Here is a 14,754-nt window from a genome sequence, read left to right on the forward strand (position 1 = left end):
TCTGGACGTCGTTGTTCTGACCTTTATCGAAGAGGCGTCAAGAGGAGGAGTGAAATGTGTGTAAGTGGAGGGGGGGGGGGGCTGTGACGACCTTCCCATCTTCGCAATTTGAAGCCTCGTCAGGCCCCAGTGGGACGTCAGAGGGCGCCACACTTCAGCACCATTGCAGAAAAATCTGTCGCACCTTTCAGCCAAATTTGAGCGTCGCGATGGGAGGCAGTTACGAAGTTTCGAAGAAATGGTCTTTTAATTCTGTTGCGCAATGTATATAAGGACAATGACGTTTATTTCACGTATCTCAAAGTTGTGAATTCGAGGGACGGTTAGCGACAGATGGACAGTGAAGGATTACGCCTAGTATAGGACATGATAGGACGTAGCTGATGATAATTAATGGTGCCACTTGACGGTGTGCAAGCGGTGACAGTGACAACGAACAGCGAGACTTGATGGCACGATTCGTCCCGCGTTAACTGTAAATGACGACACTGACGTTGAGTGTGCAGCCGTGTCTCTGGGGAAGGGCGATTTCCGCTGTCTATTCAGGTTACTGTGAAAGGGGTTGCCTCGTGCTCTGGTCTTCAACAACGTTACATAGTTTCACTTCGTCGATCTCTTTCTCTTTCAAGATGAACGACCTGTTATTCTCCGTTACGTAGGTTATGAAAGGAAATTGTATGTCGAATAGTATAATGTGAAACTGAGCTCGCATGCTACTTTTTTGGGTGAGTATGGGGCCGGGGGGAAGGGGTGCGGCGGTTTGGGGGGTGAAGGAGGGTTCAGCTCCTGTGTGGTATGCTACCGATCGACACGAATTCCTCTGCGTCAACCTTTTGATATTGGAGTAGCTCTTGCACCGAAGGCCCTCAACTATTTGATAGACGTATTCCAGTCCACCTAATTGTTAATACACATCGATAAACTATATCTCAAACGTTTCGATACTCTTCTTTTCTAGTCCATGATTCACTTCCGGTATAATGCTATGCTCCAAACGTATATTCTCCGAATATTTTTATCTCATATTAATTGTTAGTAATTGACTACATTTGGTCAGGAATGCCCTCTTTATCCGTGGTAGTCGCTTTATACCCTTCCTTGCTTCGTCCATTATGTGTTATTTCACTCTAAAGCTAACAAAATTCTTTAACTTTTTCTACTTCTTGGTAACAATTTTTGATGTGAAATCTATTGTGAACCCCATTTCTGCTACTCTTCATTCGTTTCGCCTTTCTTTGTTTTACTCTAAACTCATATTCTGTGCTAGCAAGAATTGTTATTCCATTCAACACGTCCTGTAATGCTTTCTCACTGTAGCAATATCATCAGCGAATCTTACCATGTAAATTCTTTCAACCTGAATTTTAATCTCCGCCCTGAACCTTGCAGTCAGTGCTCCTTTGACATACAGTTTCATAAATAGTGGGGAAGGCTACATCCCTATATTTAAATCGAGCACTTTGTTCTTGGCTTTGCTTGCTCTTGGTTCTTGTACATACTGTATATTACTCGACTTTCCTAACTTTCTGAGAATTTTAGACATATTGCACTATTTTACGATGTCAAACGCTATTTCTACTTCGACAGTTCCTGTGAAAGTGTCTTGATTTCTTCAAGTCTTTCTCCTATTATTAAGCGCCACTCTGCTGCTTTATCCTTTCCCAAAGCCAAGCAGATTGTCAACTAACAGCTCCTCATTGTTGTTTTCCAAGTACACCATTCCTGTCGTAGCTCGGGATGGATAAGTTGCTTGTGCTATCATTCTCACAGTTACACTATGTGTTCAAAAGTATCCGGACACCTGACTGGAAATGTTCGGAGCGCCCTCCATCGGTAATGCTGGAATTCAGTATGGCGATCGTCCACGCTTAGCCTTGATGAAAGCTTCCACTCTCGCAAGCATACGTTCATTCAGGTGCTGGAAGGTTTCTTGGGGAATGGAAGCCCATTCTTTACAGAGTGCTGCACTGAGGAGAGGTATCGACGTCGGTCGGTAAGGCCTGGCACGAATTCAGCGTTCCAAAACATCCCAAAGGTGTTCTATAGGATACAGGTAAGGACTCTGTGCAGGGATGTTACAGTCGTGTAACCAATCCGCCACAGGCTGTGCATTATGAACAGGTGCTCGATCGTGTTGAAAGATGCAATCACCGTCTCCAAATTGCTGTTCAACAGTGGGAAGCAAGAAGGTGCTTAAAATATAAATGTGGGCCTGTGCTGTGATAGTGCCATGCAAAATAACAAGGGGTGCAACAAGCCCCCTCCGTGAAGAACACACCATCATAACAACACGGCCTCCGAATTTTACTGTTCGCACTACACACGCTGGCAGATGACTTTCACTGGGCATTCGCCATACCCACCCCTCCCCCCCCCCCCCCCATCGCACCGCTACGTTGTGTACCGTGATTAGTCTCTCCACACAACGCTTTTCCGCTGTTCAATCGTACAATGTGGCTCCTTACACCAAGCGAGGTGTCGTTTTGCACTTACCGGTGTGATGTGTGGCTCATGAACAGCCGCTCGACCATGAAATCCAAATTTTGTCACTTCCCGCCTAACTGTCGTAGTACTTGCAGTGTATCCTGATGCAGTTTGGCATTCCTGTGCGATGGTCTGGACAGATGTCTGCCTATTACACATTAACACCTTCTTCATCTGTCAGTGATCTCTGTCAGTCAACAGATGAGGTCGGCCTGTACGCTCTTTTGTACGTGTCCCTTCACGTTTTCACTTCACTACCACATCGGAAAAAGTGGGCCCAGGGATGTTTAGGAGTGTGGAAATCTCGCATACAGACGTATGACACAAGTGACATCCAATCACCTGACCACGTTGAAGTCCATGAGTTCTCGGAGCGCCCCAGTCTGCTCTCTCACGATCTCTGTTGACTACTGAGGTTCCTGATATGAAGTTCCTGTCAGTAGGTGGCAGCACAATGCAGCTAATATGAAAAACGTGTGCCTTTTAGTGTGTGCGGATACTTTTGATCACATAGTGTACATGCCCTTCCTGTCTTTGGAATTGTTTGGTCAGTGTGCATTTCCAACTTCTCGCTGCGTAATGAACAGTCCATTAAATTCCGGGCATGCAGCCGCGCAAATAAGATTTCTTCCACTGATATGTCAGCCGCGTATCGTCAGGCCATTCTCAGAGTGAGCCGCAAGACTGACGACAAGGTTCTGTGCGCGGCCTTATATGCTCCATCGCAGCGGTACTGCCACATGTAAGGTCGCGATTGGAACCTTGTCGCGAACCTTGCGACTCACTCTGAGGATGGCCGGACAATACGCGGCCGAAAAATCAATGGAAGAAACTTCATTTGATCGGGTGCATGCCCAAAATTTACTGGACAGTATGGTTGATACTTTTTCGGAGGCCTGACTGTGTATTGCCAATCTCCTGCCTATGAAACATTTATCTACTGAAATTCGAATCCTTAAGCCGATAAATGCTATAAAACATTGCAGTTAGAACATAAATCACGATTTAAGCGTACCCCGAAGCTAAATACTAAGGTGAATAACGACAAAATGTCTTTTAATATTAGGACAAAGGATTTTTAATATTCTCATTACGTGACTTAGATTTCAGGCTCTTCCTTCCTTGAAGTCTCACGTGAAACACGCCAGCTCTTTAATGCGGGGCACTCGTGAATTTGCGTCACCATTCCTCTCTTCGTAAACCTATGTATCTTTAGCGGAGCTTACCGTGCGTACCTGGAATGATTAAATGCACGGCAGCAGAGACTAAGTCGAACTGACAACTTCTGAAGCTAACTTACAAAGCTAGGACTTCTTCACAACGGAATTGATTTCACTTTGAGTCGTAGAAGTGTTGTGTATAGTGCCTCTTTGCGAGACAGATGAAGAAAAGTAAGGAAAAGGCGAGTAAAAATGAACAATTTGTAAAGAAAGGGTTCAAACGCCACGTAGTTTTAACATTATCCTTGTGTGTTGATGCATTTGAATTCTTCCTCCGACGCTCGCTGCGGCTAACTTTCAGGCACCATCGTTGGAGGAATGCTGCATTTCATAAACTTATTTTGTGATCTTTCAAGATAAGCGAGAAAAGATTGTTTGGAAACAGTTGATTAAGAATAATATTCTTCTCGAGTGATGTGTGCTCCGAGGCTTCTAAGATATTTTGCTACGTTATCCGTACCGCTAAATTCCAATTCGTGCTCGCAATTGCAGGAAAATAAATAAAAAAATAAAGAAAAGAAAAGTCGCTATGAGTGATTCGTCAGCGTAGGACAGCGGTGTTAAAATAATGCTACTTGCGTCTAAATATCAGTCTATACTTTGGAAACCACATTATAGTTTTGGGGGAGGGTACTTCGTATAGCACCGCCACGTCTCTCACTTTCTGTTAAAGCCGAGAATGGTGCGTAAGATGAATGATTGTTGGTAAGTCTCGTTGTGGGATCGAATATCTCTAATTTTACTTTAATGGTCTTTTTGGGAGATATTTGTGGAAGGAAGCAATACATTGCTTCTCTCTTCTAGAAATGTGCACTCTAAGTGTTTTAACAGTAAACCACGCTGTGATACAAAACTCTTCTCTTGTAGCATCTATCAGTGGAGTTGGTTGAGCATCTCCACGACGGGTTTGCTCTTACTAAAGGAATATTTGACGAAACCCGCTGGTCTTCGTTGGATCTTCTTTATTTCCTCTATCAATCGTATCGGTTAAGGGTCACAGACCTCTTCTCTTTCTTTCTTCCAAGGCTAAAGCCTATATCCTTCAGTATCCCTCAGTCTATCCAGAGGTTATTGATCCATCTTTTCTTTGAACAGCCAATAATTCTTTTACCAGCTAGTAGTTTATTCCTCACGATTTCCACAATCTTCTGTTCATCGACCCTATCTCTGTGTTCGTTCCATTCATGCTTACTCTTATGTAGCCACTCATTAATGGAGTCCACTTCACCATTTTCTCTCCCTCTCTCGCAGTGTCTTCTCTGCAATATTTCGCATAATTTTCATTCCCGTGGATTCAAAAAGTCGTTTTGTTTATGATGATTCCGGTCTTATCTCAGGTCTGTACGTCATAACGGGTCTAATATTTGTTTTGTATATTCCTGCCTTTGCGTCTCTTTCTGCATGCTTGTTTTGTGGACAGTATCACTTAAACACCCCGCCACTTTATTTGCTTTTACCACTTGTTCTCTGACTTCCTTTTCGATATTTCCACTATTGGATAGTTCAGTACCAAGATATTTAAATATCATTACTCGTTTAATAATTTTTCCACCCACTTCCAGTTTGTATCTAACTGGTTCCACGGATATGGTCATCCATTTGGTTTTTTGAATGGAGATGACTACATTTAGATTTTTGACTGCCACGTTAAATATATGTTAAAGCATCTGCAGGTTATCTTTACTGTCTTCCAGTAGAACTGCATCACCTGTATATGGTTTAAATGGCTCTGAGCACTATGGGACTTATCTTCTGAGGTCATCAGTCCCATAGAAGTTAGAACTACTTAACCCTAACTAACCTAAGGACATCACACACATCCATGCCCGAGGCAGGATTCGAACCTGCGACCGTAGCGGTCTCGCGGTTCCAGACTGTAGCGCCTAGAACCGCTCGGTCAGTCCGGCCGGCGCCAGTATATGATTTTTTCTTCTTCGTCCCCCATTCTATAACCACTACCAGCCTTCATAGACTGACGAGCAATACCCATGTACCGGTAGAGCATTAGTGGACTGCTCTTTCTGAGGACTCTTTCAACGAACCTTAGTCCGGTATACGTGTTTCGTATGATATTTTCATATGGTTGTTCCACTTCAAATCACACCAACCACATACCCACTGATGATAAATAGACGTGAATGCTCTCGGTAACTGCGAAGTTATACAATTACGGGTGTTACTGCCTGTTCATGCTAAAAAGATAAATATGTTTACGTTGAGCGTCAACCGCCAATCCCTACAGCAAGTGACGATTCTCTGCAGCTCTTCTTGTACTGCACAGCAGTTTGCTAGCGTCGCGGCTTCCCTGTATAGAAGAGTCATCCGCGAACAGCATCGAGGGCAATCCAACGTTATGCCCTTGGACATTTACCTACATTGTGAACAGTGATGGTTCTATAACACCGACATACGGTACGGCCAAAGTTACACGTTCATCTATCTCTCTCCTTTAAGAATCCAAATCTGTGTTTTACTTTCCAGGACCTCTTCAAACTAATCGCAAAGCTGGCCTCATATTCCGTACGCCCATATAAGGTCCATCTGTAAATTTCTGCAAACAACGATCGTATGAATACTTGCTCTCTTCCTTCACGATAACATATAGCGGCACACAAATGTGTATCGTATTCTTTGACTTTCTGAAGACGATTAACACATTCCGGACTGTCGCCCGATGAGAAAAATGCAAAGAATGTTTGAAAAGTTTGGTGATGGTTTCATAAAATGAACAAAATAAGAATTACGAACAAAATATGTTTACTAGCCGACAAAGTAATCACCGTTAACTACAAAACAGTTCTGACAACGGTTGTCAATCCGTTGGAAACTGTTAGCAAACGCTTCTTGTGGTATCGCTCGAGGCACCCTGGCATTCGTTGTTGGTCGTCCGTGTCATCACAGGAGATGAGATCTGATGCTATCAACACGATCCGCAGATCAGGAGACATTCAGTATTCTCTTCCCCGACTCCATCGTGCACAAATTCGTGATTGTCGAAGCCCCTGCTGTCAGAAAAGGTGACCAACTACGTCTTAATGTTGAATTTTCTCAGACGGCTTTTTTGGGAGGCGGCAAAGGCTATGAACACCATGCTGTTGACTGTCCCTTGGTCTTCAGATCGTGTTGGTGGCACTAGATTTCATCCCCTGTAACGATGCGGATATCCAGCAACGCATGAGCAGGGTGCTTTGAAAGGTTTCAGAGGAAACGTTTGCTGACACTTTCCAACGGCCTTACAACCGATTTTAGAGCTATGTTGTAGCTAGTGGTGATTACTTTGAAGGCAAGTAAAGATAAGTATTGTTTTGTTAATTTTCTCAGACCATTCACAGAACTTTTTAGACACACCTTGTATTACTATCATTGCACGACAGTGAGAAATGTGTTAAACGCCTTCCTAAAGTCAAAGAATACGGTAGCCGACTGATCTGAGTGCCGGTATCTGCCATCGTGAACGAACAGATCGAAGTGGGTTTCATAAGATCGTTGTTTGTGGAATCCATTTAAATTCCTACGGGGAAGGGCTTCTGTCCTCAAAGTTGGTCATAATACACTAACGTCAGCAGTATAGCTATGCGCATCTTCTCAATGACTTACCTCGAAAACAGTACCAGCATATTTTTCCAGTCACTGGGAACGCTTTGTTTCTGCAACGATCTTGGCCACACTTCTGCTAGAAGACGAGCAAGTCCTTCTACATCTACATCTACATGGATATTCTGCAAATCAAATTTAAGTGCCTGGCAGAGGGTTCATGAAACACCTTCACAATTCTCTATTATTCCAGTCTCGTATAGCGGGCGGAAAGAAAGAACACCTATATCTTTCCGTAGGAGCTTTGATTTCCTTACTTAGTCATAGTGATCGTTTCTCCCTCTGCAGGTCGGCGTCCACAAAATACTTTCACATTCAGAGGAGAAAGTTGGTGATTGGAATTTGGTGAGAAGATTTCTGCGCAACGAAAAACCTGTTTGTTTTAATGATGTCCATCCCAGATCCTGTATCATTGCAGTGACACTCTCTCCTCTGTTTTGCGATAATACGAAACGTGCTGCCCTTCTTTAAACTTTTTCGATGTACTCAGTCACTCCTATCTGCTAGAAGTCCCACACAGAACAGCAGTATTCTAAAAGAGGACGGACTAGCGTAATGTAGGCAGTCTCCTTAGTAGATCTGTCACATTTGTTGGAGTACCCTGCCAATAAAACGCAGTCTTTGGTTAGCCTTCCCCACATTTTCTATGTGTTAATTCCAATCTACGTTGCTCGTGATTGTAGTTCCTAGGTATTTAGTTGAATTTACGGCCTTTAAATTTGAGTGATTTATCGTGTAACCGAATTTTAATGGATTCCTTTTATCACTCATGAGGATGACCTCACACTTTTCGTTATTTTGGCTCAATTGCAACGTACATATATTTTTTTTTCTAAATCGTGTTGCAATTTGTTTTGATCTTATCATGACTTTACTAATCGATAAACGACAGCGTCATCTGCAAACAATTGAAGAAGGCTGCTCAGAATGTATCCCAAATCGTTTAAATAGATGTTGTTATTGTGGTCTTCAGTCCAGAGACTGGTTTCGTGCAGCTCTCCATGCTACTCTATCCTGTTCAAGCTACTTGATCTCTGAGTAACTTCTGCAATCTGCTTAGTGTATATCTTGGTCTCCCTCTACGATTTTTACCCTCCACGCCTCCCGCCAGTACTAAACTGGCCATTCCTTGATGCCTCAGGACGTGTCCTACCTACTGATCCCTGATTTTAGTTAGGTTGTGCCACAAATTCCTCTTCTCCCCAATTCTGTTCAGCATCTCGTCATTATTTACGTAATTTACCCATCTATTTTTCAGTATTCGAATTAGAAAGCTTCAACTCTCTTCTTGTCTAAACTATTCATCGTCCATGTTTCACTTCCATATATGGGTGGCTACACTCCATACAAATAGTTACAGAAATGACTTGTTAATGTTGTTGTGGTCTTCAGTCCTGAGACTGGTTTGATGCAGCTCTCCATGCTACTCCATCCTGTGCAAGCTTCTCCATCTCCCAGTATCTACTGCAACCTACATCCTTCTGAATCTGCTTAGTGTATTCATCTCTTGGTCTCCCCCTACGATTTTTACCCTCCACGCTGCCCTCCAATACTAAATTGGTGATCCCTTGATGCCTCAGAACATGTCCTACCAACCGATCCCTTCTTCTGGTCAAGTTGTGCCACAAACTTCTCTTCTCCCCAATCCTATTCAATACTTCCTCATTAGTTATGTGTTCTACCCATCAGCTCAGATGGAAACCCAGTTCTAAGCAAAGACGGGAAAGCAGAAAGGTGGAAGGAGTATATAGAGGGTCTATACAAGGGCGATGTACTTGAGGACAATATTATGGAAATGGAAGAGGATGTAGATGAAGATGAAATGGGAGATACGATACTGCGTGAAGAGTTTGACAGAGCACTGAAAGACCTCAGTCGAAACAAGGCCCCCGGAGTAGACAACATTCCATTGGAACTACTGACGGCCTTGGGAGAGCCAGTCCTGACAAAACTCTACCATCTGGTGAGCAAGATGTATGAAACAGGCGAAATACCCTCAGACTTAAAGAAGAATATAATAATTCCAATCCCAAAGAAAGCGGGTGTTGACAGATGTGAAAATTACCGAACAATCAGTTTAATAAGCCACAGCTGCAAAATACTAACACGAATTCTTTACAGACGAATGGAAAAACTAGTAGAAGCCAACCTCGGGGAAGATCAGTTTGGATTCCGTAGAAATACTGGAACACGTGAGGCAATACTGACCTTACGACTTATCTTAGAAGAAAGATTAAGGAAAGGCAAACCTACGTTTCTAGCATTTGTAGACTTAGAGAAAGTTTTGACAATGTTGACTGGAATATTCTCTTTGAAATTCTAAAGGTGGCAGGGGTAAAATACAGGGAGCGAAAGGCTATTTACAATTTGTACAGAAACCAGATGGCAGTTATAAGAGTCGAGGCACATAAAAGGGAAGCAGCGGTGGGGAAGGGAGTAAGACAGGGTTGTAGCCTCTCCCCGATGTTATTCAATCTGTATATTGAGCAAGCAGTAAAGGAAACAAAAGAAAAATTTGGAGTAGGTATTAAAATCCATGGAGAAGAAATAAAAACTTTGAGGTTCGCCGATGACATTGTAATTCTGTCAGAGACAGCAAAGGACTTGGAAGAGCAGTTGAACGGAATGGATGGTATCTTGAAGGGAGGATATAAGATGAACATCAACAAAAGCAAAACGAGGATAATGGAATGTAGTGGAATTAAGTCGGGTGAAGCTGGGTGAATTAGATTAGGAAATGAGACACTTAAAGTAGTAAAGGAGTTTTGCTATTTGGGGAGCAAAATAACTGATGATGGTCGAAGTAGAGAGGGTATAAAATGTAGACTGGCAATGGCAAGGAAAGCGTTTCTGAAGAAGAGAAATTTGTTAACATCGAGTATAGATTTAAGTGTCAGGAAGTCATTTCTGAAAGTATTTGTATGGAATCTAGCCATGTATGGAAGTGAAACATGGACGGTAAATAGTTTGGACAAGAAGAGAATAGAAGCTTTCGAAATGTGGTGCTACAGAAGAATGCTGAAGATTAGATGGGTAGAACACATAACTAATGAGGAAGTATTGAATAGGATTGGGGAGAAGAGAAGTTTGTGGCACAACTTGACCAGAAGAAGGGATCGGTTGGTAGGACAGGTTCTGAGGCATCAAGGGATCACCAATTTAGTATTGGAGGGCAGCGTGGAGGGTAAAAATCATAGGGGGAGACCAAGAGATGAATACACTAAGCAGATTCTGAAGGATGTAGGTTGCAGTAGGTACTGGGAGATGAAGAAGCTTGCACAGGATAGAGTAGCATGGAGAGCTGCATCAAACCAGTCTCAGGACTGAAGACCACAACAACAATAACTACAAATTTATCTGCTTGCTCAATATACAGATTGAATAGCACTGGGGATAGGCTACAGACCTGTCTCACTCCATTTTCGATCACTGCTTCCCTTTCGTGCCGCTCGACTCGTATAACTGACATCTGGTTTCTGTACAAATTGTAAATAGCCTTTCGCTCCCTGTATTTTACTCCTGTCATCTTCAGAAATTGAAAGAGGGTATTCCATTCAACATTGGCAGAAGCTTTCTCTAAGTCTACAAATGCTAGAAACGTAGGTTTGTCTTTCCTTAACTTATCTTCTAACACAAGCCGTAGAGTCAGTATTGCCTCGTGTGTTCCAACATTTCTATGGAATCTTAACCGATCTTCCCCGAGCCTCGCTTCTACCAGTTTATCCATTCGTCTGTAAAGAATTCGTATTAGTATTTTGCAGCCATGACTTATTTTCACACCTGTCGGCACCCCCTTCCTTCGGGATTGGAATTATTATATTCTTGAAATCTGACGGAATTTCATCTGTCTCATACATTTTTCTCACTAGATGGTAAAGGTTTGTCGTGACTGGCTCTTCCAAGGCTATTAGTAGTTCTAATGGATTGTTGGCTACGCTCTGGACCTTTTTTTGACTTGCGTCTTTCAGTGCTCTGTCAAATTCTTCAGGCAGTAGCATATCTCCCATTTCATCTTCATCTACGTCCTCTTCTATTTCCATAATATTATCCTCAAGTACATCGCCCTGGTATAGAACCTCTATATACGCCTTCCATCTTTCTGCTTTGCCTTCTTTGCTTAGGACTGCTTTTCCATCTGCGCTCTTGATATTCATACAGGTGGTTCTCTTTTCTCCAACAGTATCCTTAATTTTCCTGTATTCAGTATCTATCTTAGCCCTAGTGATGTATGCCTCTACATGCTTGCACTTATCCTCTAGCCATCCTTGCTTACCATTTTACACTTCCTGTCGGTCTCATTTTTGAGATGGTTTTATTCCTTCTCGCTTGCTTCAGTTACTGAATTTTTATATTTTCTACTTTCATAAATTAAATTCAATATCTCTTCTGTTACCCAAGGATTTCTACTGGCCTTCATCCTTTTACCTACTTGATCCTCTGCTGCCAGATGAGGAACAGCAAACGGCTTGTAACACTACGTTGGGGAACGGCAGAAATCACTTCCGTTTTACTCGATGACTTTCCTTCAGTTACTACGAACTGTGACCTCTTTGACAGGAAATCACGAATCCAATCACATAACTGAGACGATTTTCCATAAGCACGCAATTTCACTAAAAGCGGTATGTCTGGTACAGTGCCTTCCGGAAATCCAGAAATACGGAATCAATTTGAAATCCCTTGTCGATAGCGCCCAAGACTTTGTGCGAGTAAAGAGCTACTTGTGTTTCACAAGAACGATTTCTTTAAATCCGTGTTGACTGTGTGTCAATAGACCGTTTTCTTTGCGGTAATTCATAATGTTCGAACACAATATATGTTCCAAAATCCTGCTGCATATCGACGTTAATGATACAGGCCTTAATTCAGTGGACTAAATATGGAGCTATTGCATCAGCATACTCTGAAAGGAATCTAATTGGTATACAGTCTGGACCAGAACACTTGCTTTTATTAAGTGATTTAAGTTACTTCACTACTCCGAGGGTATCTACTTCTACGCTGGCAGCTGTTCTTGATTCGAATTCTGGAATATTTACTTTGTCTTCTTTTGTGAAGGCAATTTCGAAGTCTGTGTTTAGTAATTCTGGTTTGGCAGCACTGTCTTCGATAGTATCTCCATTGCACAGAGAAGGCATAAATTGTGTCTTGCAAGCTAGAATACTTCACCTACAACCTGAATCTCTTTGGATTTCCTGCCAGGTGTCGAGACAATGTTTCGTTGTGGCAACTATCATAAGCAGCTCTAATTGAAATCTGCTCTAAATTTAAAGCTTCTGTAAAAGGTCGCCAATCTTGGAGCCTTAGGGTCTGCTTAAATTTGGCATTTTTTTGTTGTTGTTTCTGCAATAGTGTTCATACCCGTTTTGTTTAGCAAGGAGGATTTATTTCGATATAAGTCTCTCAATTGCTGCCGATACTATTTCTTTGAATTCAAGCCACGTCTGGCCTGCACTTCGATTGTTAATTCGGAAGAAGTAGAGTCTCTCTGGAGGGAGTCAAGTGAATTTTTGGAAAGTTGGAAAGATGTGGTAAGTCCTATGGGGCCAAACAACTGAGGTCATCGGTCCCTTAGCTTTCACACTACCTAATCTCACTAAAACTAACACCAAAGACAATGCACATACCCATGCCCGAGAGAAGACTTGAACCTCCGACGGGAGCAGCCGCGCGAACCCTGACAAGGCGCCTCAGAGCGCACGGCTACACGGCGGGGCAATTGAATTTTTATGTGCTTTTCTGAATAGATATATTTTCGTTTATTTTGGAGAATACTCTGTGCAGAGTCGCACATATATCCCATCAGGTCCTTTCGTCTTTCCTGTACTGAGCGTTTTTTTCTGACATCGGTTACTTTGGTGTCGGTGCGATTAATGAAAGAATGAACCACAATAAGATTTTTCTCATTCGTTCAGTTTCGGAAAAAAACAAATCGGATCTCTCTCAGTCGACACCCTAATTACTCAGGCAAAAATTTTATGTCGGATCGATAGTCGAAATTTTACTTTTGAATTCATTGGTCTTTTCCAATCCGGCTCTTCTAACGCTTATTTTGCTTAGTTCAGCGATCATTAGATTAGGAGGCTTTGGATATGTTTAAATATGCGATGATGTAATCGTTGTTTTCGAAGAAACTGCCAGCCAATGTGGCCGAGTGGTTCTAGGCGCTTCAGTCCGGAACCGCGCTGCTGCCACGGTCGCAGGTTCGAATCCTGCCTCGTGCATGGCTGTGTGTGCTGTCCTTTAGGACAGTTAGGTTTAAATAGCTCTAAGTCTAGAGGACTGATGACCTCAGATGTTGAATCCCATAGTGCTCAGAGCCATTTGAAGAATTTGAACCGTTGTCGAAGAAACTTTCTAATACGGGTGTCGAATCATGAGGGGTCTTTCCCCAGCCCTCGCAACTGTAATGATTTACAGTCAACATTATGTAGCATTATCTCAACAAAAGGGAATTTCTACGTGTTTTTGTGCGGGTGGCCAGGATAAAGGAGGCAGATATTATACCGAACGTGATATTTGAAGCTATGTAAGTGTTGTTATTTCTTAACACTAGGGCGGCTCTCAAGCGGGGTCACGTAATGTCTCGTGATATCGAACGTCGATTTAGCGATCAGAGCTGCGTTATCTGTGGTTAGTTTGAAGCTTCTTGTGATTGCATTTCTGCATAATGCCTTCCTTAATCGAACAAAGAGTGTTTGGATGAAAGACGTTTAAAACATTGAATGACAAAATATCCAGAGACACATGCTCCTGCAAAAAGTGATGTGCAGAAATCGTTCACTAAATTTAAGGCAACAGGTTCAGTAGCTAACGCTGAACGTAACCGTGAAAAGGTCTGTTCGTCGGAAATTGTTCGACGTGTTCAGTAGACTATGTTAAGAAGTCCATGGAAATCAACTAGACGGCTGTCCTCCCAATTAAACATTAGACGAACGTCATTCCAGAACATGTTGAAGCTGTTACATACGCGAGCGTACAAAGTAAGAGTGATGTAAGCAGGGATTACGCACGACGACAGTATTGCCAGTAGTTACTCACGCATGTCGCTGATGTTTATCTGGATCCAAATCCTTAATTCAACTCAGACGAAGCATGGTTTCACCTTAGCGGGTACGTGAACTTTCAAAAGACACGCTATTGATCAACAGACAATCCCCAAGAATGCTTTGAGGTGCCTCTGAATTATCTGAAACTAGGCGTTTGGTGTGCATTTTCTGGGCAACGGATTGGAATTTGGAAATTTGAGGTAAGTTCCTATGGGAGCAAACTGCTGAGGTCTTCGGTCTCTACGCTTACACACTACTTAATCGAACTGAAACTAACTTACGCTAAGGGTACACACACACACACACAGACACACACACACACACACACACACACACACACACACACACACACATGCCCGAGGGAGGACTCGAACCTCCGATGGGGATAGCTGCGAGAACCGTGGCAA

General features: G+C 42.7%; 1 protein-coding gene across 1 annotated transcript in view; it reads left to right on the plus strand.

Annotated features, from left to right (window-relative positions):
* Positions 1-14,754, plus strand: part of LOC126188270 (glutamate receptor 1-like) — a 1,232,223-nt gene that overhangs the window by 361,057 nt on the left and 856,412 nt on the right. The gene's annotated exons all lie outside the window — the stretch shown is intronic.

The sequence above is a fragment of the Schistocerca cancellata genome, chromosome 5 (genome assembly GCF_023864275.1).
Source record: "Schistocerca cancellata isolate TAMUIC-IGC-003103 chromosome 5, iqSchCanc2.1, whole genome shotgun sequence".
Classification (NCBI taxonomy): domain Eukaryota; kingdom Metazoa; phylum Arthropoda; class Insecta; order Orthoptera; family Acrididae; genus Schistocerca; species Schistocerca cancellata.